The sequence below is a fragment of the Coenobita brevimanus genome, chromosome 23 (assembly GCF_032717465.1).
Source record: "Coenobita brevimanus isolate Jiangsu-jjx chromosome 23, ASM3271746v2, whole genome shotgun sequence".
NCBI lineage: Eukaryota > Metazoa > Arthropoda > Malacostraca > Decapoda > Coenobitidae > Coenobita > Coenobita brevimanus.
The window spans coordinates 36,308,021-36,333,468 of NC_136976.1; the positions used below are offsets into that span (position 1 = coordinate 36,308,021).

The 25,448-nt window shown below is 43.7% G+C and overlaps 1 protein-coding gene across 1 annotated transcript in view; it reads right to left on the minus strand.

Annotated features, from left to right (window-relative positions):
- FBXO11 (F-box protein 11) overlaps positions 1–25,448 on the minus strand; it is a 325,851-nt gene that overhangs the window by 297,951 nt on the left and 2,452 nt on the right. The window lies entirely within an intron of this gene.

Sequence of the window (25,448 nt, forward strand, 5' to 3'; positions counted from 1 at the left end):
TTGCCCACCTCATACCAGCTTCCAGAAGCATATCCACACTCAGATCACTCGCTGCTCCATTCAGTCACTTAACCCCTTAACCGCGGGGCGTCACTTTTGTGACGCTCGGGCGCAATGGATCATACCGCGGGGCGTCACTTTTGTGATTCTGTGTTATTTTGAATTATCCCGGGCTTTCAAGTGGTGGCTTGTATCATCTATCAGTACTGCCAATGTCCAACACTAGTCAGCACTCCAAATCTCATCTGTACTCCCATCCATTGTTGACATTTTAGTGATTTTCCCCCGTTCCTGACTCCCCTCCCTATCTCCCCTCCATTGCCCTGTCCTCTCACCTCCCAGCCGCGCTGCGCTAAGCAAATCTCCCCCGGATTTTTCCACAGATTTCATCCATTGAAATAAGCCCTATGTCCTATATTTATACAAAATAATATATACCAAAAAAAAATAAGGTAAGTGATAGTGGTATACACCAGGAATTGGCTAATTATCACCTGACAACACCTCACATGCATTCATTCGCTACATTACCACAGTAATTTCCTCTTTGAATTATGCCTTGTAATCTATTTCTGTAATAAAAATATATATCACAATGGAAGGGAGAAGCCTAAGTGACTTTTACATTCACCTGGAACTACCTATTTCTTTATGTATTACCGAGATTTTCTACCAATAATTTATTAGCATGTAAGTTAGCAGCTGTCATCCCCATTGTCACTGTCAACCCTTGCCTTCTCAGATAAGCCGCGGCATTTAGTTCCTTGTCCTCCGCTGTGGTCAAAACATGTCGCACTCGCACCCCGCCATTTCTGCCGCTTCTGCGCCCATTGCAAAGGGCCCCGTGACCTCTACACCCAGAAAAACTCGTGAGAGAAGCAGGAAAGGACTAAGTGACTCTGCAGTGGAACGTGAACTAGCGGAATTATCAATGGTGATGATGGATAGTGATTTTGACCCTTCGGGGGATTCGTGTGATGAGCCGGGTGAGGAAATCATGCCAGAAAGTACTAGTACGAGTGCTTCAGTGTCCAAAGTTATCCCTAGCTCCAAGAGAAAGGAGCTGTTAGTGCAGCAAGGGAAGGAATTTGGAAAGGGAGTGAAAAGGCGGCGTGTTAGCCCCGGAACAATGGCCCCGGGTGACCCAGGCTGCCATGAGTCCCGAGTTGATTCACCTCCCCGTTCCCCAAGCCCCACTTCACTCATTTCTTCCTCTTCTTCTGCTGAATTATCTCCGGAGTCTTCGTCGTCGGAGTCACCACCAGCATCAACAGTGAAGGCAGGCCGTAGAGGAAGAGGTAAATCCCTGACCCGTAAAAGTAGAGTTGCTAGTAGAGTAAGGGCTGCTAGTGCTGTACGGCAACCCAGGGTCAGTGAGAGTGACCTTGAACGTGGTAAATCTCCCTCACAGCCACCCACCACCCTCACCCACCCTACACCGCCACGACAGGGAATCCTGGACGCCTTCGCGTGGACGGAAGGGTCCGATTTTGTCCCAAAACATCTAGATTTTGACGAGAGTTCCTCAGGAGTACAGCCTGCCTTCACTCTTGACGAGGATGCAGAGTGTGTGGACTTCCTTTTGGCCTTCCTAGATGACGAAGTCATGCAGCACATATGTGAGGAGACCAACAGGTATGAATCACAATGTGCTGCAGGTGCAGCCAAGATGCAACAGTGGTCCATGCTGGGAGTGCAGGAGCTGTATGTGTTCTTCGCCCTCATGCTTCTCATGCCACACTCAAAGAAGCATGAGTTGGAAGAATACTGGTCCATGGACCCCTTACTACCCTCACCCACCTTCAATGAGTACATGGCCAGAGATCGCTTCCGGAACATCATGGGAAACCTGCACTTTGCCGACAATGATGTACCTTTCCAAACCGACCCACTCTGGAAGATCCGGGAGATTCTGAGCAGAATGAAGGATAAGTTTATGACATTCTTCCACCCCTTTCAGAAGGTTGTCACTGATGAATCCTTGGTTTTGCTCAGAGGACGTCTTAGGTTGCAGTACATTCCAAGCAAACACCATCGCTTTGGAATCAAGTTCTTTGTACTGTGCGACACTAAGACGGGGTACATCCTTTACTTCGTCATTTATTCAGCCACCACTGTCGATCTGGATAAAACACACCCCCTTGGCTTCTCAGGCTGTGTAGTGAAAGTGCTCCTTGAAAAGTATTTTGGTGGGAATCATGTGCTGTATACAGCACCGAAACTTGCCAAATACCTTTCAGAGCACAGCATCGGCTCCTGCGGCACTGTCAAGAGTAATCGTGCCCACTTCCCTAAATTCCCAGAGGCAGGAACATCGCAGCGAGGAGACGTGCACCTACGCAAGTCTGAGAAGATGCTGGCAATATGGTGGCACGACAAGTGGGTCGTGCACATGCTCACCACCGTACATAAGGGGGAAATGACAGACAGTGGGAAGGTCGACCGTAGGACAGGCGAACCTGCTGTGTTAGACTACAATATCAACATGCGGCTGGTGGACAAGTCCGACATGATGATTGGTGAGATCGACTGCTTCAGGAAGAATACTAGGTGGTACAGGAAAGTTTTTCTGCATCTCATAGACATGACCATGCTGAACGCCTTCATCCTGTACAAGATGAAGGTCAAGCCACCCAAGTCCTTCTCCCTGAGGTTGTTCGCCAGTTTGTGTTCAGCAGCTGCTGGAAAGATATGGTAGGGTGACAGCAGCAACTCCAAGGCGCCATCAAGTAACACTTCCCGACAGACTTGAGCAGAGGGCGTACCTGGATCGGCACAGACTGGTGCAAATGCCTGCCACAGGCAAGAGGAAGGCTGCGATCCGCAGGTGCCAGGTGTGTGCACATACCACCCGACGCACACCTGAGCACAAACGCACCTCTTGGCAGTGCGCTCAGTGCCAGGTTCCTCTCTGTGTTACCTGCTTCTTTGATTACCACATCCAGAAGCAATTCTAAAAGTGCAAGTGGGAAAGGAAAGTAATGTGAAAATAATGTGTAAATAGCAAGTGAAAGCAGTGGATGTTCAGTACATATGATTGAACAGTGTAATATAGTTTTATCGTACTGAAAGTGACAGTGAATAACATAGTGTAAGTAAAATAGAAGTGTAAATATTGAAAATACAATAGAAAATGTAAATAGTAATGTATGTAATTAGTAATATAAGAATATGAGTACAAATACTTGATGTTATAACAGTGAAAGTGAATCTGTGGCTCTCTACGTATTTTACTGAATGAAAAATTGAATGACTTCAGTGACAATAAACTAATACTACTGATGGAAACTTATGGATAAAGACTCCAGATATATAGAAGTGTTATAGAGTAATAGAAATATAAAGTGTGAGGGTTTTATGAATAATAAATGACATAATACCAACAGTGAACTAGCGAAAGTGGGAAGGTCATACGCGCTCATAATTTTCATTGCTTTCACAGTGGGTTTTTTTTTTGAAGTATGGATCCCAAACTACTTGATAATCATAGAGTAGTGTTTATAGTGTTAATATCTGGTTGTGGTAATCATATTACGGGTTGTCGGGAAGTGTAAAGTGGAGACTTCGTTACCCAACTTCAGAGGTCTCTACAAGTCCTACGGTAATCGACGAAGGCTCAACAAACATCCCAGGAGAAAGCTGAAGGTATGTGCCATAAGCATATGTAATTTTAATATTCTAGGACTAAATAACTGATTTTTGGCAAATATTTTTTGAGAGTCTGTCGGAGCCCGAATAACCCCGCGGGACACGCAAAACATTGGGAAACATGCCCGCGGTGTAAGGGTTAAAGACAACACACAGCTGCATGCACGGCCTCCTGACATCCACCCTTCTGAATCCTATCTTCCTTGTGAGGACAGGGTCCACCTGGCCAGGCTGAGATGCAGGCACCATCCAGAAGAGGCTGGATGACTCCGTTGCTGATGTCTGTCCAGGATGCAACACAACACCCCATACTATTAAGCACATTATGGAAGACCGCATTGCACAAAACCACCTACGCCAACAACACAACATACACTCTTTGAGAGCTCTGTGGGAAGGCCCGGTCTCGGCCGTGGCCTTCCTAAGGGACTCGGGGCTGTTCGGCCAGACTGCCTAGGGAACAACTACTACTACTATTCCAGTCCCATCCTACCTCTCAACTTTTCCATCGTAAACCTAGCCCCCGCAGACCTTGCATGCAGGGACACACTACACATCCACCTAATCATTGTAAATTCTGTACGTCTGAGCCTGCGAATATCTTCGTCCTTTACTGCCTAGGTCTCACTACCATACACCATTACACTCCTAACACATGCTGCATACAAAGACCCATTAGCATGTAGGGAGAGTCCTCTCCATGTCAGGAGAGGCAACAGCTCCCTGAACTTCTTCCAACCACTTCTCACCCTAGCCACAGAGCTAGCTCCAGTCCCACCTCTAGCACACAGCATGTCTCCCAAATAACAAAACTCTTCCACACACTCAAGAGATTCACCAGGTCTCACTACCATACAGCATTACACCCCTAACACATACTACATACAAAGACCCATTAGCACATAGGGAGAGTCCTCTCCATGTCAGGAGAGGCAACAGCTCCCTGAACTTCTTCCAACCACTTCTCACCCTAGCCACAGAGCTAGCTCCAGCCCCACCTCTAGCACACAGCATGTCTCCCAAATAAAAAAAACTCTTCCACACACTCAGAGATTCACCAGCAAGTTCAATCCTTTCACGCCTGACAATCTCCACCTGCGCTCCCCAACACGCTGTGCACATAAAATCAGCATTATCTCGCAGTCTACCTCTGATACCACTACATCTCTTGTGCACCCATTTATCACAAACACCACACAAGATGGAATTACTTCCCACGCCCTTGTGGCAAACTGAACATGGCCATTCTCCCTCATCTTTGACAGTACCACCACCAACCCTAGATATCACCACTTTTGTTTTATCTTCATTTACCCTTAAGCCCTTGTGCCCCATACCATCTCTCCACTTCCTAAACCTTTCCTCCACCTCCCTTTCGTTCTCTGCAATCAACACCAAATCATCAGCATACAACATATCCCATGGGAGTCCATTTCTGAAGTCATGTGAGAGGGCTTCAAGTACAATGATAAACAATATGGGACTCAAAACTGACCCCTGATGCACACCAATGTTCAAGGAAAACTCATCACTCAAATCTCCATTCACTCTTACCTGGGTGCGAGCACCCACATACATAGCCATAGCCACCCTAACCAGCCACTCCTCCAAGCCAAGCTTTCTCATTGCCCACTTCACCACCTCTCTAGAGACTCTGTCAAAGGCCTTTTCAAAATCAACAAAAACAAAATACAGATCCCTTTTCTTACCAATAAATTTTTCCTGAAGCCGCCGAACAATGAACATGGCACCAGTGGTCCCCCTACCTGGCACAAACCCAAACTGCATCCCATGAACATTCACTCCCTCTCCAACCACACCCTCCAAAACTCTCTCCACCACCTTCACTATCTGATCCAAAAGTCCCATACCTCCACAATTTCCTCCTTCCAGGGCACCACCCCTCCCCCTATACACAGCCAATCATCTGGGACAACACACCCACAAACAATCATATTTATCAGGTCAGTGACAAACCCCACCCCTACGTCTCCGGAGGCCCCCAACACTTTGGCAGACACCCCAGACACACCCGCCGCCCCCTTACTCTCATGCCGCCCACTGCCCCACCCACAGCAGCAGCACCAACCAAAGGCCAAGGGTCAAACACTGGACCTGCCAGCTCCAAACCTTCCCCGTCCCAGCCAAACTCCCCACCCAACCGGCCACAACACTCCCTCCATGCATCTCCAACATCCCCACTGTTCCATCACCCCCCCCACACACTGCTCACCCACAACATCCCAATTATCCCCCCCACCTGATCTGCCACCCCAAACATCACACTACCCCTCTCCCCATGATTCAGGCCCTGCGACTCAGACCCCGCTCAAACCCCTCCCCCCAGCCCCACGCCGGGCAGCCAAGCACTCCTCCCTGCCACCCCCCTCCTCCACCCCTGAAAAAGCCCCCCCCCAACCACAGCCCCCACACCCCCATCCCACCACCAAGCCACCCCATGCCCTGGTGGTCCTCCCGTCCAACCGCACATTACGTCAGCAACTCCCAAGAGATTATTCCTGAGGCCCCTGCACTGCCCACCAACGCCTCTGTCCACGGCTCCCTGCTCAGCCACCACTCTCCCCATCTCCCCACAGAAGGCATCCCCTACCACCCGGCCTTCCTGCCTCCACACCCTCCTCTCAGGTACACAAGTCCTCCCCTTCATCACCCGCTCCCCAAGCACCACATCACAAATCAACAGCTTGTGCTGCTGCACACACTCCTCACCCCCGACAACCCCAAGACCCCCCACCAACCTCCCAACCAGAAAACAATCCATCTGACTGCCACCTCCCCCAGACTCACAAGCAACCAACCCACTCTCTCCCCTCCCAAAACATGTGCTACACACAATCACATCCGCTTCCTCCCCAAACTCAAGTATCCTTTCCCCTTCCGCATTCCTTATACCATACGCACATCCTCCACGTACTCCTTCATAACCTTGTGCTGCTTCACCTACATAACCATTTAAGTCCCCCCCCAAAACCACTATCTCATCATCCCGCATACCACCTACTACACGTATTAAATCATCCCAAAATCTATCTTTCTCTACTTCATCCAATCCTGCCTGTGGAGGATATGCCATTATAGTTGCAGTTATCTTTATACCGAACAGAATTTTTACTACCAATATCCTATCGCTTACTCTCATGACATTCATATCATCTTCCACCTATTTCTCTGCAACCATCACACCAACACCCCCATATCCATCTGTTCCCCCCTACCAAAACAACTTATAGTAACAGTCCTTCCCAACAATCTTTCTGGCTGATCCACCCCTGTACTGGACTTCCTGCAAACACACCACATCCACCCACCTCCTATTGAATGCCTCAACGACTTCCCCTGCTCCTCCCCTCAAACTTCCCACATTCCATGAACCCACCCTCATCCCCCTGGGTGATTTACTGTCCTCAGGCTTGTTTTGAAACTTATTCTTGCATTTTGTCATAGTCAGTATTAATAAAGGGGGATAGACATACCACAGGCCCCACTCACTGCAGTCCCAGGTCCAGGCAATTGATCTGGGACCCCTAGCCCACCAGCTTACCAGTGGCTGTGGTAGTGGCCTCGGGGCACGCTGTCAGGACAGCTGCAGGGACACCCTCCAAGCACGCCTTAGAACTGCAACTGTCCCGCCATTTATACACCCACTGATAGGGCAGCCTCCTGGGGCGCTACTTCCAGGTTTGGGCCCCTCTCTATTGGGCAGAAGTGGCAGCCTGGGAACTGCAATGCCCTGTACCCTCTAGCACAGACCCGAGCCCCATCTCGCCCTGGACCCATGATCTATGCCAGCGGAATCCCTGCCACATCTCCCCCCAGAAGTCCGCCACTAGGTAGCGAGGGCAAAGTTTTCTGGCCATATGCCCTTGCTGACAAACCCCCCCAATAAATACTGATATGATAAACGGTAAAAATTATCCTCCCCTTCTCTCCTCTCCCCAAACCTCAAATCCTCTCCCTCCCTCCCTCCCCTTCCCTCCTCCCTCCCCTCCATACCGAGCTGTCAAATCTAGCTAGGAAAAATAGTCATGAACCTCCCAATAAAAATATGATAAATAGTAAAAATTATCCTCCCCTCCCCACACCGTCAGTCCCCTCCCTCCCCTTGCCTAACCTCCCCTCCCCCCTTTCCCTCCCCTCAATGTTGTCAAATCTAGCTAGGGAAAATAAAATTTCTTTTTCGAGTGGGTTCCGAATAAAGACAGCTAAAATAATTGTGGTGTGCATATCTGTATGCACAGACACGAATAAATTACAGATAATAATTCAAAAACACACACCATAAAGTGTAAAAAATACGCAAAATATTCGAGACCAGGGAGGTAAAGATACTGTGTGCTAGGGGGTGGAGGTGGGGGTGGGAGGTGGTAAGGCCAGGAGGGGGTGTATGGGGATGGAGGGATGGGAGGAGACCACCACCAGACACAAAGAAAGGGCCCCAGCGGAGTACAGGGACATGGAGGGAGGGTAGGGGGGAAATACCCTCCCCCCAGATGACTGGGGGGGATCCACATGGGAGGGAGGGATGCATGAGGTGGGTGTGGGAGGGGTGGTGGTGGTGGGAAGAACTGTGGAAGGAAGGGTAGTAACAAGGTAGTGGGGTAGAGGGATGAGGAGAGATAGAGGTGGAGGGGTTCACCCCCCACCGTCTGGGTACGGGCCTGGGTCCCCCCTCCGGTGTGTCCAACACTTAGTTCTGATTGGTTAGAAGCCATCTATGTCACAGCCGGGGTGGAGCCAGCTGCTGCCAATTTTTTGTGGATGTTGAACGACTGGCGTTGCTCATCCATTTAAGAAATTGTGCAAAAAGCTCAATCAACAAGATTAGTCTTTTAGGGGTTAAAAAAAACTTTTGGTACCAGAGAACACATCATAATTAACATAGGATCCTCATTTATTAAACAGATCTAGAACAAAGTTTTGAGAATAAAACTGTGCAAAGAAAAATGATCTATGATCAAAAATAAAATTTGGGCAAATTTTTAAAGTAACACTGTGGAGTCACGTGGAGAGACAGGCTGACGAATGAGGATATAAAGGAGCGTTGTGGTGTGGATGTGGATGTGATAGGAAGCGTTATGAGGAACACACTGAGGTGGTTTGGCCATGTGGAGAGGATGGAAGGTGAAAGACTGATGAAGAGAGTGTATGTGAGTGAGGAGGAGGGGGGAAGAGGGAGGGGGAGGCCGAGGATGAGATGGAGGGATGGGGTGGAGAGGTATATGAGAGAGGGGGGTGTGAGTTGGGAGCAGGGCAGTGAAATGGCGGGGGACAGGGCGACTTGGAGGCAATTTTTTTGTGGCCACCCCAAACGGGATTGAGGCGTCTGGCAATAGATAGATAGATAGATAGACTTCTGAAAATCTTGGCTGCAGGGCTATTTCAGACAATACCTTAAATTTTCATTTAAAATGCCATTCAGCCAAACAATAACTATTTCTACAAACAGTAATGTTTTAAAAATATTTAAGTCATATATAAATGTACTGAAAAGAGCTTAAGATGGAATTTTTTGAAATTTTTATGAATTAAATTTTTTAATGACAATAAAATATATATTCTATAAGGCCTACTGTTATTTATATATTTATTTTTATTTACAAAACAAGTTTAATCATAGAATGCAGTTATAATGACAGATGGTTGGACCGCCTGTAGTCCATGTATTGATGAGATGCTTAGCCCTGTAGACAACATAAAGGGCAAGCATTTCCCCAGCAGCAGTGCCGGCAAACATGATGGAGATACTGTATTAGTCTTGCTTGCGTTCATAACCCTCTCTGCATACCAGCACTTGATTCCCCTATTGAAAAACTGCATTTTTTATTTGGGATCATCCTGTAGGTTTGTTTCATGGTAATTTATGATGTTTGCTGGAGGAATGCCTGACATGGAGTCTTCTAGGTGAAAGTAGTAGTATTGAATTTGCTCTTTGGTGACGGCGGCACATTTTTGACATTCTGACAGTATCTTCTATTAGCATATAGTAATTCCTCTTATCAAACCCAGCAATCCAGTTCTCCCCTGGTACATTGTTGTCAAAAGGCACAACCATCCTGGCTGTTCTGTCCAAATGTGCTTTAATGAAATTCCTTAGGTCCTTGGAGTCAAATGTCAGGTCATACTCCCTAAGTGTTGCTACATTTGGGGCAACTGCTTCTTCCTCTTCCCTTGCTAGCGAGGTGGGATGTCCTGGTTGACGAATGTGCAACCCTTCAGTTGTGGCCTTCTTTCTGTCTAAGATTGTGCTGTGGGGCGCATTAAACTTGATGGCAGCTTTGCAAAGAGCCATCTGTCCATCCAGAACAGGGTCTCTTGAGAGTAATTCGTTGACTTGACAGCCCTCTCTGTGGCACTCATCATGTAATTTCTTATTATCAGCAGACAGATAAATGAGAAAAAAAAAGGCCAATGTAGGTTCCAAGGAGATGCAAAGTCAAATAAACTGAAAATGCTTCAGCACTAGTGTCACTGTCAACATAGCCCCGGACTTTTATGCCTTTTTTTTTTTTTGGGGGGGGGGGGGGGAGTAATTACGGTATTCATGAAATTTAGTAAAATATTGGGTAAACAAACCTTAATAGTCTATAATCCTCAAAACAAAAAAACAAAAAGTTGTTGTCGGATGTCTTTATGTCTGATATTTGCACCTTAATAGGGTAAGGTAACCAATTAGTATGCACTGGACCATTAAGTACGCACTTGGCATTTAAAAACTTCTCCACAGGATATGACAACACTTGGGCATTTAAACATGGTCTCATTTTAAAGCTTAACAATTATGCCTTCATGTCAACAGGTATCAACAGTTGAGTTTGTTATGACTGAAGAGATGCAGCAACAAAAAGAAGTCAAGGTGAAAAAAAACTCTGTTTTCTTACGAAACTCTAAGGGTTTCACTTTTGTTTGTGTGTTTAATGACTCATTATCAAATGGAAAATTATAACTTTTTTTCTATTTGCTGGTTCAGTTTGTGATGCAGTGTATAAGACAAACGCCTCAGGACTGTTCAGAAACAAAAGATAAAGCCTGGGGCTGCGTGCATACCTACTGGATGGGGCCCACAAACCAAACATCAAATACAATAGTTAGCATTTTATAAGATGGCTGCAAGAGAGTCCTAAGCCACATTACATGACATGTTAAGGCCACCTCTACCACAAGTATGAATATGAGTCACTTATCGCTGAAACTATCACAGTACCATCCAATTCACTTTACCCCAAGGATGGTCCAGAATGTACGCAGTGTGTTGTGCCCTGAATGTATGCATGTCATTATTGGGTGGTACCACGCACTGCATACTTATTGGTCTTCACAACAGATTTTCCCTCCACAGATTATGCAAGTCATTTATCTTTTTCAGACTGAATAATACAACATTTCAGGTGTAACTTATCACTTCCTAAATTAAAATGTCAACATCAAGGAAATCACCTGCCAGAATGAAGCATAAGAAACATGATCCTCAAGCTGTCCAAGCTGCTTTTGATGACATAGAAAAGTAAATACATATGAAAACATTTGCTTATTAGAGGTCATGTTGGCTAATTCTACACACACACACACACACACACACACACACACACACACACACACACACACACACACACACACACGGCACAAGAGGACTGGAAGAAGAGGAATGAGTACAAGAAAGGGCCCTCCAACTCTACTAATAGAATCCGAGGAAGCTGTTTTAGTGAATGATACAAACAATTCATGCAAGAGAGCACATCCTGTAACGAGGAGGAATGTCATGGGTGCTGTTGTAAGGGACCGAATTGAAACTTAACAAATTAATTACCGGTCTGGCCGGGATTTGAACTCAGGCCTTCACGCTTCATACGACGCACATTACCACTGAGCCAAAGAGAGGATCCCCACTTTGCCTCTAAGCAATGCAGGCTTTTATACACCCCACTACATCACTCTTTTCTCCCCTTGGTGATTAATTTGGTTAGTTTCGAACACACATAGTAGCAAAGCACACTGGAGGCCACCATTGGGGGGAGCCTGCGAACCACACAGACAGCTCATCCCCGGGATGTGAGGCTCTCAACAACAACATAATGCCCTCAAGGCCCTCGCCTCATATCCCCCACCGCTGCCAACCAATGTAAGGACCTAGGCTAACTGAAACTTAACAAATTAATCACTGGTCTGGCCGGGATTTGAACTCAGGACCTCACGCTTCATAAGCGTGCATGTTACCACTGAGCCAAAGAGAGGATCCCTGCTTTGCCTCTAAGCAACGCAGGCTTTTATACACCCCATTACACTGTGACTGACATCCTTAGCTCTGAGGCAGATTCCGGCATCCCAAGGCACCTTCCCCCGTCATTTGGTGAAAAAACAAAATGTAATTGGTGGAGGCTATTCAGGAAGAGACATCCAAACCTTACCTACTGGACACCTAAGTCTTTGACAACAGCAAGGAAGATCTCTGTAAGAGTCATAAAGCAGTGGTTCCATGATGCCCACAACTATTTTCAAGAAATAAATGCAGTGGATGACCTGCAGGATCCTGGATGGAACTTTAATGTAGACGAGAGTGGATTCTCCCTGTCATCCCAAACTTGGAAAAGTACTAGCTCCTAAGAGAGAAAAAATAGTGTTTGAAGAGGCCTCAATTTTTTTCAAAAAACAAACATCACTGTGGCAGCTACTGTTTGTTCCGATGGATGGGTTCCACCTCTCATGATTACTTATCCCAGAAGAAGGATTTCACTTACAATGGCAGAAATACTTCCAGAGGAGTATGAATTTGTGGGTGGAAAGATTGAGAAAGCCTATATTACTTATGAGACTTTATAAATACTTATGTAGCCTACCGTAAGAGTTTTAATGACAGGCTGAATGAAAACTGAGTAAAGAGACCTGTGATCTTATGGACTGAATGGCATGAGAGCCTGGCTGAAACCCCCAACGCACAAGGGATAATCATGTATGGATTGCCCCATAACACCACTCACTTTATGCAGCCACTTGATGTGGCCGTCTTTGGCCCACTAAAGAAAGGCTGGCGTGTAGCTAGTAAAGAGTGGGAGACACACAATGATCAGGCAATCACCCAAGTAAACTTCGCTGTAAGTGTTTTTGCCTGTGTACAGGAGCTATGTGAAGCCAGGAAATATTCAGGCAGGCTCACTTTTCACTTTATTTTTACTGTTACAGTAGCACAGTCTACAAAAGAGCCTATTTTGTTCAAGTCTTTATTTCCATATGCTAGCCCAAAGCTCAGGGCATAGCCATGATAATGTACGGTACCCAGTATGTGATATCTTACCACTCATCTCACTCAGGGCAGGCGTACATCACTCAGGGCAGTGGCCCTCTCACTTTTCACTTCATTTGTACCATTCCTGTTGCCTATGAAAGAACCTGCTTTGTTCTAGTCTTTATTTCCATATGCTAACCCAAAGCTCAGGGCATAGTCTTAATAATGCATAGGCCTATATGTGATATCTTACCACTCATCTCACTCAGGGCAGGTGTACATCACTCAGGGCAGTGGCCCTCTCACTTTTCACTTTATTTTTACTGTTCCAGTTGCCTATGAAAGAATCTGTTTTGTTCTAGTCTTTATTTCCATATGTTAGCCCATGCCTTAAGGCCTAGTCATAATAATATATGTGATATATTACCTCCCATGTCACTCATGGCAGGTGTAACTCTGTTTTTCTAAATGATTTTTTTTTCCTTACTAGAAGGCATGTTTTGCTGAGGTTTACAAGCCTTCCTATACTGATTTTTTTATGTAATCATATGTAACAAGGTTATATCTTATGCTTCAGACCAAACCACAAGTCTAGTACCAGTATACTTTACACAGATGACAATAAAGCAGAAATGAAAAAAATGCCTAATTTTTTTGTTTTCTTGAAAAACCTTGAAAGAAATCCCTGTTGAGGCTGTCGACTTTCAATGATACTTATACTGCTGAGTAGAGCAATGAATGACTTACATCATATGTACAGAGGGACTACCCTGCCTTTATAGAGTTCGAGTTAAAGGGCCGAGAGTACTTATTGAACCGGCCGTGTAATATTGGGGAACAGGAAAAATAGGTACTGGTACGCACCGATTTTCAGCCTATTTTTCTCAATGATGAATAGGAATATTCGCAAACACTTTGTGTCACATAAAACTACAACCATTCCAGAATAATGTGAGACTAAATATGATATGCTTCTGAGATTTGGGAGATGGGTACAGTACTGAGAAGGAAATTTTCCATGTTTTTTGGTGTACCTATTGGTTACCTTACCCTGTTTTCTCACCAATTCTGCAGGAAAAAAATGCCATAAAAACTAAGTGATAACAGCAAAAGAAAAAGGGACTAAAACAATGATTAGAAAAATAACAAATCCACAGAATCAAAGTACAAAGCATACAGCACCACTCTCTAAAAAACATGCAAGTTGAGTGAATATTTTTAATTAAAGAGAAAAAACATATGCGACCAGTAGCCAGCTGTCTGAAATAGCGCCGTCTAACAGTACAGAATTTGGAAAAAAAATTCTATACAGTGGGGTCATTCCATTGAAACCTGCTAAAACTTCAATATAATTACTTCTCACTGAACTGAAGGTGGATGTATATGGGTAGCTAATAATACCCCCTGGGGGTAGGTTTTTTTTTTCAAGAATACTCCCCCAGTATCCCTGCTTGTCGTAAAAGGCGACTAAAAGGGTTGGCGGAGGGTTAGTGCCCCTCCCCGGAAAACAACTAACTAAAAAAACAAATAAGAAGCCTCGGACAAGGACTGACCAAACGATGACGACCCAGGACTGGACAAAAAGACTTGGTAATGGGTACATGGAATGTAAGAGGAGCGAATGATGAGGTGAAAGAGAGAGAGATTGTCCAGGTGCTTGAGGGTGCGAAAGTGGATGTATGTGGAATAACTGAAACAAGATGAAGAGGAGAAAGTGTGAGAGAATGGGAGTATGGATGGGGTATATGTGCAGGAGTAGGTGAGAATGAGAGGGCAAAGGAAGGAGTATGTATAGTTGTGAGTAAAAGATGGAAGAAGAGCATAAGACAGTATGGATCAGTTGGGTCAAGGATTGCGTGGGTAAAGTTGAAAGTTGGAATACAAATGTGGGCGACTGTGTGTGTGTATGCGCCAACGCAAGATCGTGCTAGAAGAGTTCTGGACAAATGTAGAAGTGTGTATGGAAAAGTTTGGAAGGAATGAGAGAGTGTTTGTGATCGGTGATATGAATGGTAAAGTTGGGAATGTGAAGGGGGATGGAATAGTTGGTGAGTGGGGTGTGCCTGCTGAGACAGATGAGAATGGGAGTGCATTAGTGGACATTTGTGCTGGGAGGGGGTTAGTAATAGCCAATACCCTCTTCAGGCATAAAATGATCTACAGGTATACATGGCTAGTGATGAGATGGGTGGGTGGTGAACTGAATGAAAGGAAGGCAATGACTGATTATGTGCGTGTGGATGAAAGGATGCGAAGATGTGTAATGGATGCAAGAGCTTATAGAGGTTGGGGGGTGGACTTTCTGACCACTACTTGGTGGTGGCCAGAATTAGGATTCAAGTAAGAGGGAGGAATAGAAGAGAAAGACAAGAGGAAAGAGTAGTTGCAAGGAGAGTGGAAAGGTTACAAGAGGATGAGAAAAAGGCAGAGTATAAGAGAGAAGTGGAGGAACGATTGGGCAAATATGAATTGGAGCAGATGGGAGACATGGAAGGTGTGTGTAGGATATTTACAGAAGAAATATGTGCAGAATGTGATGTGGTGTGTGGAAGGAAGAGAAGACAGAGGGGGGTGCAAGGAAAAGCGCGGTGGACTGAAGAGGTGAGACAGGCTGTGGCACAAAAGAAGAAAGCATACAATGAATGGATGAGAAATAGGGGCATGGAAGAAGTTGAGAGGCGGAAGAGAGAGTTATATGTAGAAAGAAAGAGAGAGGTGAAAAGATTAGTAAGAGAGAGTAAGAAGAGAGTGGATGAGGAACTTGGAAGGAATTTGAGTGTAAAGTGGAGGGACTGTAAGAAAATGTTCTGGAAAGAGGTGAAAAGAGTAAGACAGGGTGGAAGTGAAGTTAGCAGGGGAGTGAAAGATAAAAATGGTAGATTACTAGTGGAGAAGGGAGAAAAAGTGAGCAGATGGAGAGAACACTTTAAGAAATTGTTGAAAAAAGGATGGAAGTAATACGAGTATAAGTGGCTGGGGAATGGCTGGGAGAAGGAGGGAGGTGAGAAGACAGGAAGAAATCAAAAGGATAGAAGTTGTGGAAGCAATGAAGAAAGTTAAATCGGGGAAAGCCCCAGGAATTGATGGAGTGTGTGGTGAAATGCTGAAGCATGGGGGAGAGATAGTAGTAGAATGGATGTGGAAGATGTGCAGATTGGCCTGGGAGGAAGGTAGAGTCCTAGAGGATTGGAAATCAGGTATAATTATTCCCTTGTACAAAGGAAAAGGGGAAAAAGAAGTGTGTGGTAATCATAGGGGCATTTGTCTTCTTAGTATACAGTAATAGGAAAAGTGTATGGTAGGATACTTATTGGCAGAGTCAGAAAAAGAACAGAGAAATTAGTTGGAGAAGAACAGGGAGGCTTTAGGAAGGGAAGAGGTTGTGTAGATCAGATATTCATTCTTAGATCTTTAGTGGAAAAGTTTCTAGAGAAGGGAAAGAAGTTGTATGCGGCTTTCATGGATTTGGAGAAAGCATATGACAGGGTGGATAGACAAGGATTGTGGAAAGTGTTAATACATGGAGTAGATGGGACGTTGTTGAATGCTGTGAAGAGTGTGTACGATGGTGCTAAGGCTGCAGTGCGTGTGGATGGTGAACTAAGTTAATTTTTCTCTTTGAAAGTCTGGTTGAAACAGAGATGTGTCATGTCTCCATGGTTGTTCAATCTGTACATGGATGTGGTAATAAAAGAGGTACAAGGTAGGGTAGTGGATGTTGGAGTGGCCCTGGTGAGAGAGGATAGTGTTTGGAAACTCCCTGTACTGTTGTTTCCAGATGATACTGTGTTGTTGAGTGAAGACAAAGGGGAGCTGCAAGACTTGGTGGATAAGTCTGGGAGAGTGTGTAAGAAACGGAATCTAAAGGTGAATGTAGGGAAGAGTAAAGTGATGGTCTTTGAGAGAGGTGAAGTCAGTGAATGTACAGCGAGGTTGGATGGTGAGGAATTGGAAAATGTGAGTATGTTTAAGTACTTGGGTAGTGTGATGAGTAAAGATAGAGGTTTAGAGGGTGAAGTGCTTGAAAGGGTACAGCAGGGAAGAAAGGTTGCTGGTTCTTTGAAAGCAGTGATAAGAAACAGGGAAGTAAGCATGGAAGTGAAAAAGTTACTACAGTACATGACAGTATTGTGATACCAACTCTAACATATGGAAGTGAAGGTTGGACGTTGTTGGAAGGACACAAGTCAAGAGTGAGAGCAGTGGAAATGCGTTGTTTAAGAGGAGCCTGTGGGTTCACATGGAGAGACAGGCTGACGAATAAGGATATAAAGGAGCGTTGTGGTGTGGATGTGGATGTGATAGGAAGCGTTATGAGGAACACTCTGAGGTGGTTTGGCCATGTGGAGAGGATGGAGGGTGAAAGACTGACGATGAGAGTGTATGTGAGTGAGGTGGAGGGGGGAAGAGGGGAAGAGAGAGGGGGAGACCAAGGATGAGATGGAGGGAGGGGGTGGAGAGGTATATGAGAGAAGGGAGTGTGAGTTGGGAGCAGGGGAGTGAAATGGCGGGGGACAGGGCGACTTGGAGGTGATTTGTTTGTGGCCACCCCAAACGGGATTGAGGCATCTGGCAATAGATAGATAGATAGATGGTCTGAAATAGCCCCGTCTAACGGTACGGTATTTGGAAAAAAAATTCTATACAGTGGGGTCATTCCATTGAAACCTGCTAAAACTTCAATATAATTACTTCTCACTGAACTGAAGGTGGATGTATATGGGTAGCTAATAATACACATAACAGTAGAATAAATCATAATAATATTACACGCGGCAAGATGTGAGAGAAAGCGAAGCTTCAGATCTCCAATCTCCAATCCATCCACCTATCAAATCGGTGGTTTTGTGGGGGTAAAGAGGGGGAGCTGGGGGGTTGACGTGTGTGATTCACCTGCTCTCTGATGGCAGACTACCCTGTCCCCTTATTAGTGTTTATGACTATACTGGTTCATCATACTGTACAACCAAGAAGTTGTCTAATCATTATGAACAGCTGTCATTGAGCCATTGCCTGAAGAGGGCATGATCAAAGTTAATTACCCTAGAAAGAGGGACATCAAAAAAGCTGGTCATACAATATTCAGTTTCATTTCCCTGACAACCCAGGCAGAGCAGAGGACATGGTTGTACAGGCTTTGCCATCTCCTCAAGTATCAAGAATGGTATACAGTATACTGTACTGTACATTCAAAGAGGCAACTTTTCCTTCCTTGATCAACTAGTTTATGTTGATTTCACTTAAATAAGAATTGTCTTCTGATCAGTTCATTCATTTATTCATCATCTAGGCCAGTGTTGCCCCACAAGGAGCGTAGGAGCCCAGGGCTATGCAAGTCAGTCTTGACATTTAAGGTGAGAGGGACCAGCCCCACTCATCCCCGAGTGGCATTACATGAGCAATTATCCCCAACCACCCCTTGGATATAAAACTGCATCGGTTCAATCCAACTGGAGTGCCTTAACTGCTCACTAAACCACCAAGTGCCATAATTTGGATATATGGTTACCGCCCTGCATAGTACCGGTACGGTAAATGGTTTCCGAGTGTACAGGAAACCATTTGGCTTGTCACTCAGTGTGGTCACCCGTAGACAGAAGGAAGAGGAAAGAATGAAGGAAAGCAAGACAGAAGAGGTTGGATGGAAAGAAGGAAGAAACAAAGAGCAGGTTCCCAAGAGCAGCACTCCATCGAGTGAGTGCCCCTACCAACCACTTTCTGGTTAGTTTTATATATACAGTATATATATACCAGTATATATTATATATGTATATTAAATACATATAACAAATATATATGGTACTGGTATACCAGTATGTAGATCAGCAAATGTTAAGTTTATGTTTGTGATATTTTTAATTACTGTAGCCTAACCATAATATGAAATGACTGTACTGGTATAATATTTCAATAAAACTTTCACAAATAACATTTCTCACTTTCCGGTAACATTTCTGACGGTCACATATTCTTTAACATCTATCTATCTATCTATTGGCAGATGCCTTAATCCTGTAAGGGGCGGCCACAAACAAATCACCTCCATGTTGCCCTGTCCCATGCCATTTCATTGCCCTGCTCCCACTTCACACACCCCTTTCTCATATACCTCTCCACTCCACCTCTCCATCTCATCCTTGGCCTCCCCCTTGCTCCACCCCCCCTCCACCTCACTCACATACACTCTCTTCGTCAGTCTCTCACTCTCCATCCTCTCCACATGGCCAAATCACCTCAATGTGTTTCTCCTAATGCTCCCTGCCACATCCACATTCACACCATAACACTCCTTCACTTCCTCATTTGTCTGTGTCTCTCCATGTGGCTCCACATGCTCCTGTCAAATAACTCATTTCCACTGCTCTCACTCTTGACTTCTGTCCCTTCAACAAGGTCCAGGCTTCACTTCCATACATTAGAGTTGGTATCACAATACTGTCACTTCCATGCTCACTTCCCTGTTTCTTATCACTGCTGTCAAGGAACCAGCAACGTTTCTTCCTTGTTGTACCCTTTCAAGCACTTCACCCTCTAAACTTCCATCCTTACTCATCACACTACCCCAGTATGTAAACACACTAACATTTTTCCATTTCCTCCTCATCCAACCTCACTGTACATTCACTGACTTCACCTCTCTCGAAGACCATAACTTTATTCTTCCCTACATTCACCTTAGATTCCGTTTCTTACACACTCTCACAAACTCATCCACCAAGCCTTGCAACTCCCCTTCGTCTTCATTTAACACAGTATCATCTGCAAACAACAGTACAGTGAGTTTCCACACACTGCCCTTTCTCTTTACGGCCACTCCAACATCCACTGCCCTACCTTATATCTGTTTTCTAACCACATCCATATACAGATTTCCTTAACAATACAATTATTAGGAATAATAAAAGCTGCTGGGTATAGTTATGATCCTTACCTAATGACATATCATGATACAAAGCACTCCTTGACTGGACCAGTCAAATCAGACCGTATTGAAATTACCGGTACTTATGCAGACTACAAGAAGGGGTAGCATCACAGTAATATTCCTCATGCAATTTTTGAAAATCTACATCTATCTATCTACAGTATTGCCAGATGCCATAATCCCATAAGAGGTGGCTATTTGACTCTGAGTTATTTGCTTTACAGGTAGGGGCACCAACCCTCCACCAACCCCTTTGTTGACATGTACGGAGCACGTATGGTTTGGTTATATGGTTACCACTCAGCACTGTAAATGGTTTCTTGGCTTACAGGAAATCATTTGGCTTGTCACTCAATGTAAAGCCACCTCGAAAGGAAAGAAAAGCAATAAGAAATGACAGGAAAGATGGGAGACATAAGAAGAGAGGAGGGCAGGCACAGGAAAATAATGATAAAGGCTAAGGTAGAAGTAGGCAGCACTACATCAAATGAGTGGATGATGGTCGCCACCACCTACCACACAAAATCTATATACCATCAAAATTAAAACATATAAACAATCCGACTGTGGTATGATGTGTTGTATAATACAGTATGTGGTAATTTGCAAAAACCATTCGTTTTTAAGGCATACTTTTGCAAATATAACTAAGAGTAGTTCAGTAACTTGTCTCTGAATGTAACATTCCTTACGATGGAATGACCCTGTAGCTACGCAAGCCTATGTGGAAGATCAGAAGGATATTCTTCAAGGAGACATGGGGCCACCTTATTTTGCAGCTGTCTTCATTCTTTTTTTTCTTTTTCCCCAAAGTCCATGTGATTTTATTTTGCCCAAGTGCATTTTAAAGCTTCAATAGACACCATTTTGTGTGCTGAAGAAAGATGGACGCCATCTCAGAACATCATTTCGGCAATGGTCTACCCTCATCAGGGCTGACTAATCCAAAGCTGACCAAATGATCATAACTAACCTCATTTATTATAGCCTACCCAAATCTAACCTCATTTACCCTAACCTAACCTACTGTATCCAAAACTAACCTTATCTAACTTTAGTTTTAACCTAACTTAACCCCCTTTACCCAAAGCTAGCCTAACCTAATCCTAAACTGCCGGTTTCAGCATTTATAAAGTTGTGATACCATCAAAATTCAGTGCGGGAGGCCCAGTCCTTTCTCCCATTTTATAAGGTAAAACATATTTTCTTTGTTTACTGATGGAACCTCGTCATGCTGGAAAAGGCACATTTGTAGGCTACATCTTGACAAAGTCCCTGGGAAAAAAAAAAAAAAAAAAAAAAAAAAAAAAGTACACACACCAAAAAGTATCGGTGCCACTTGACGCAAAGCAATTTGAGACACAGACGATGGCTACTGGGAACTGAACAATGATTTTTTCCCCATGCTGATAAACCTGCTTTCTCAAGGATGCAATATATGGCTTATTTATGACATTTTCTAGTCCATATTGTTATTATATGTATAGCAAAGTGGTTACAAATAAATCTTACCAAGAATTCATGAGCTATAATGATCATTTCAGATATCATCGTGCCTTATCTGCACGATACTTTATGGTGACCGTAGCATAAATTAAGAGATGGTTCCATATCTTGAGGTACTTAATGCCATTGGTGGGAAACAGTTACCGTATATAACTATGACTTATAGCTATTACTTTGAATAACAAGTACAAATACTGTAGAGTACTTCACTGTGGGTTAGGTCAGGTTAGTTCATTTTAACGGAAGATAGGAACTGGTGACACTTCCTCCACCCTATTTACTAAGTACAGGTATATATAAAAACGTGGCAATTGATGTTTACAAAAAAGTTTAGAATTGCCTAAGTTTAGTAATTAACACACTAATTTTAGTATCCATTAGTAAGGTGCATTTCCAAAAATTTACCCTTTATTCTATTGTAATCCCGCACTGGAGTGTAGCCACGATCGCCTGATCATGTTTGACAGTCTCCACACTTTTATCTGATTAACACTAATCTAATTAACCCCTGCCGTGCTGTTTGTTTGCAAGGTAATTTACCACTTCCGAGTCATTGTTTTATAACCAATGTAAACTGTACATCATATGAGGCTTGCAGAATGCCCCGTAGACATTCACTGTGCCCAACATGAGGTTTGCAATTCAGCAATGGTTAAATCTGAGTATATGGCTACTTGCTATATATCTCTTTCATCTGATACCATTATATAAATATAGGAAGGTCACAATGGCCAGTTAATAGACCTGTACTGTACTAATTTTTGGAGGGGCTACAAGGATTGTTTATGATCTAATTCAACCCTACTGGACAGGTGGGTTCCAAACAGATCTCAGATTCTGCCAAGCCATGATTGAAAGATCACAGAATCCAGATTCATTGGCCCAAATACAACACTTGTCAGACTATGGATCTGCAGTACGATCTACGATCTGAAATTGATCCTCACAAATAGAAGTGGTCCTTACTTAGGGTTGTGGAATCAAAGCCAAAGGCAGAGTTGGTTACAATACAGTACCAAACAAATGGTAGCTACAATAAGTGACACTACATACCATAAGGACGGTTTTCCAAGTTGTTAACCATGATGTTGGTGTGTTGTTAGAGCTTCATTATATGCAAACTTTTCAGAAAGTACGACACTGATTTACTGTAAGAAAGGCAGATGTAAATGTTGACATGGCCATTTCCCAGAAACTGATTTATTTGTAGGCCAACTAGCTAACTCATTTTTAAGTTGTAGGTCTACTAGCTAACTCATTTTTAAAATAAGCTACTGGTATAAATACAGTGATACCTTGCTTATTGCACACCATTATTAACGATGTGTTATGCTCTGTGGCAGCTATTTTGGGGGTCAATAATCTGGAATAACACTACTCTTACCAGTTAGGTTGGCTAACAATGGGTTATGCTAGGTTACGGTTGCAAAGTTAGAATTTATTAAATGTGTTAGGTTTAGTACAGTTCTTTTCCTGGAAGTATTAGTTGATCCCATCAACCAATACAAAATCAAATGCAACTGAAAAGTCTAACATAGGGCATAACCTCATATTGCTTGACCCATCTTAACCCATAATGGCAGTAATGTTCTGGATAATTACCTTTTTCTTCATTCAAGAACCTCAGATCACAAAATAATGTGTAAAAGTGCTACTGTAATGTTGGGTTAAAAAAAAAAAAAAAAAAAAAAAAAAAAAAAGGAACAGTTTGAGACAAAGAAGAGGTAGAAGGTACCGTAGTTACAGTAGGACGGTGAGGGAGGCTTGTAAGGATGCAAAAGCTTAAGATGCTGTTTTGCATTTGATATTCCCTGTGGGGTAGAAGTGCTTCCAAAGATGGAACATGGCGCTAGATTTGAAAACGATGATGATGATGACACGGTACCACATTTCATTCTAATTCCTAAACAACAATGTTGGACTTTGGTAGAGGGTTTGGCTTGAAGGTTGAGAGTCAGGTGTATGTTAAATTTAGGATACCTGGTGGCTGCCATGCTTTCAAGGACTCTTCCTCAAGGCTTAGTACTCTCTGTGGATAATGTTTACAAAAAACATAACACCAGATTCCTAAGAAATAACAATTGATTTAATATCTTACACAGTTCTAAGTCAACTTTCTTCTGTGACACTTCTTCCAGTAGAAAAAAAAAAAAAGTAATAATAATAAGTCAGATATTGTGGGGTCTTTATTGTGTGCCTCTGCTGGAGGTTTGCTTGCACTTCATCCATTAAAAGCAATATGTTTTTGTTTCTTGGTGAGGCATTATAGTCACAGGCAGTATTCCTTTGTGAATTATCGTTCTGATTCAGCCAATCACTGGGCTGGAAATGGGTGTCACATGTTTTCAAATCCGAAACAAGTCAAGATGGACTCTACCAATAACCTGGTAAGATCAGAAACTGGCCTCGGTTAGGCTTGAATGATGGAGGCTAGGTTAAGTGGTGTTTGGGTAGGTAAATGCCTGACTTGGTTTGAAATTCATTTGTTTATTTTCACCTTAAAAAAAAAAAAAAAAAAAAAAAAAAAGCTAGGTAAGGGTTAATGTTTGCAAAGCCTAAACACCACATAAGACTCCATAATAACTCGTTTCTTTCTTACTTGCAGAAGAAAGTATGCTTAGAACTGTGCAACAAATTGTTTTGTGTTACTGTTTCCTCGGAATCCGGTGCTATGGTTTTGTAAACATTTAGCCTACCCAATTGGCATCCAAAGGTTTTGCAGCTAGTGGTTTCATCACCAATGAAATAGCTACCAGTTCACCACAGAAGTTGTTTCATTATCTGAATATTTTGCCATCATTGATACTGGGTTCGCTACCAAGTGCCTTCACTCATTATTGCATAATGGCTATATGAATATGACCTGTCTGCAAAAATGAATAGAACTGCATTTTGCACTAAACAATCACCTTTAAGTGGTGTCAAAGGCTGTACATGAATACTTGTATAGACTCTAATACCCATGGCAACTCCCTTCAATCCAACAATTTTATTCATGTACTGTATATAACTTCCATCTGCTTTGTTAAGCTTTGGTGCGACCATTCATGGTGATGCAACTAGAAACTGTTTCCTTTATATCCTTCACAACCTGGGCTGAATGATCAATGTTATGGTAGATACCATACAATACAATAAACAGTACATCATCAGAGTCAGAGTGCAGGGGTAAGAGTAGCATAGTGTCACTTTTTCTCCTTTCCAGTTCCTATGTTCGTTACCTCACCTACACAACACCATTGAAGGTAACAATCAACTAGTTTGAAAGTTGGTTGGCTGAAGCTGGTATATTCATGGGAAAGGGGCAAGGCAGAGTTATCGGCTTTATCATCATGGAACTGCTACTGGAAGAAGCAGAGGCAATTCTGTGGGTTCAAGATGAAAACAGTGACTGATAACTGAAGCAAAACAGGTCAAAGGATGTCATATAGCTTCAGTTCCTTTCTTATACGGTACCATATTTACCAACATTACCGTAAGCATTATATCTTCCCTCTAAATTATAGATGTATACAACTTTTTCAATGTTCTGTGGTTCTATCAATGTCTTATAACAATCATGGGCGCACGATCTGATGTAACATCAGACGGATACGTCCAGTAATTGGCAGCAAGCCACAGTTGTAAAACCATTTGGTGGGGAAACAAGTGCCGTACACAGTGAATCAACCTTCTAAAGGAGAAAGCCACAGCTGTAACCATGTATGAGGCATGTACAGTACAGTGACAGATGGTGAACCAGCAGGCAACAAAACCTCTTGAAACATTTAAAAGTAGCTACCGTGAATCCTTAACCCCTAACCGCCAGGTGTCGGTATGGACTGACACTGCCAGGTGTCAGTAGGAACTGCAATGGTTTTTCCAGCATAGTTTGAAGTGGCCGCCACTTGATCTCATCACTACAAGCTAGGGATAGACTCCTGCCGGCCGAGCCAACTACACCTCAGTTGTCTCTGTGACTCTGCCATGTGTAAGACGATGTACTGTTGTCTGATTTCGTTCCTGCCTCACGTGGACTTTTGCCTCATCCGCCCCTGTCAAGCCTTTTTCCATGGATACTGGGAAAGGACTCAGTGACAGTGCCACAGGGAGTGCCTTTGATGCCACTGTGTCTAGTTTATCTAGTAATAG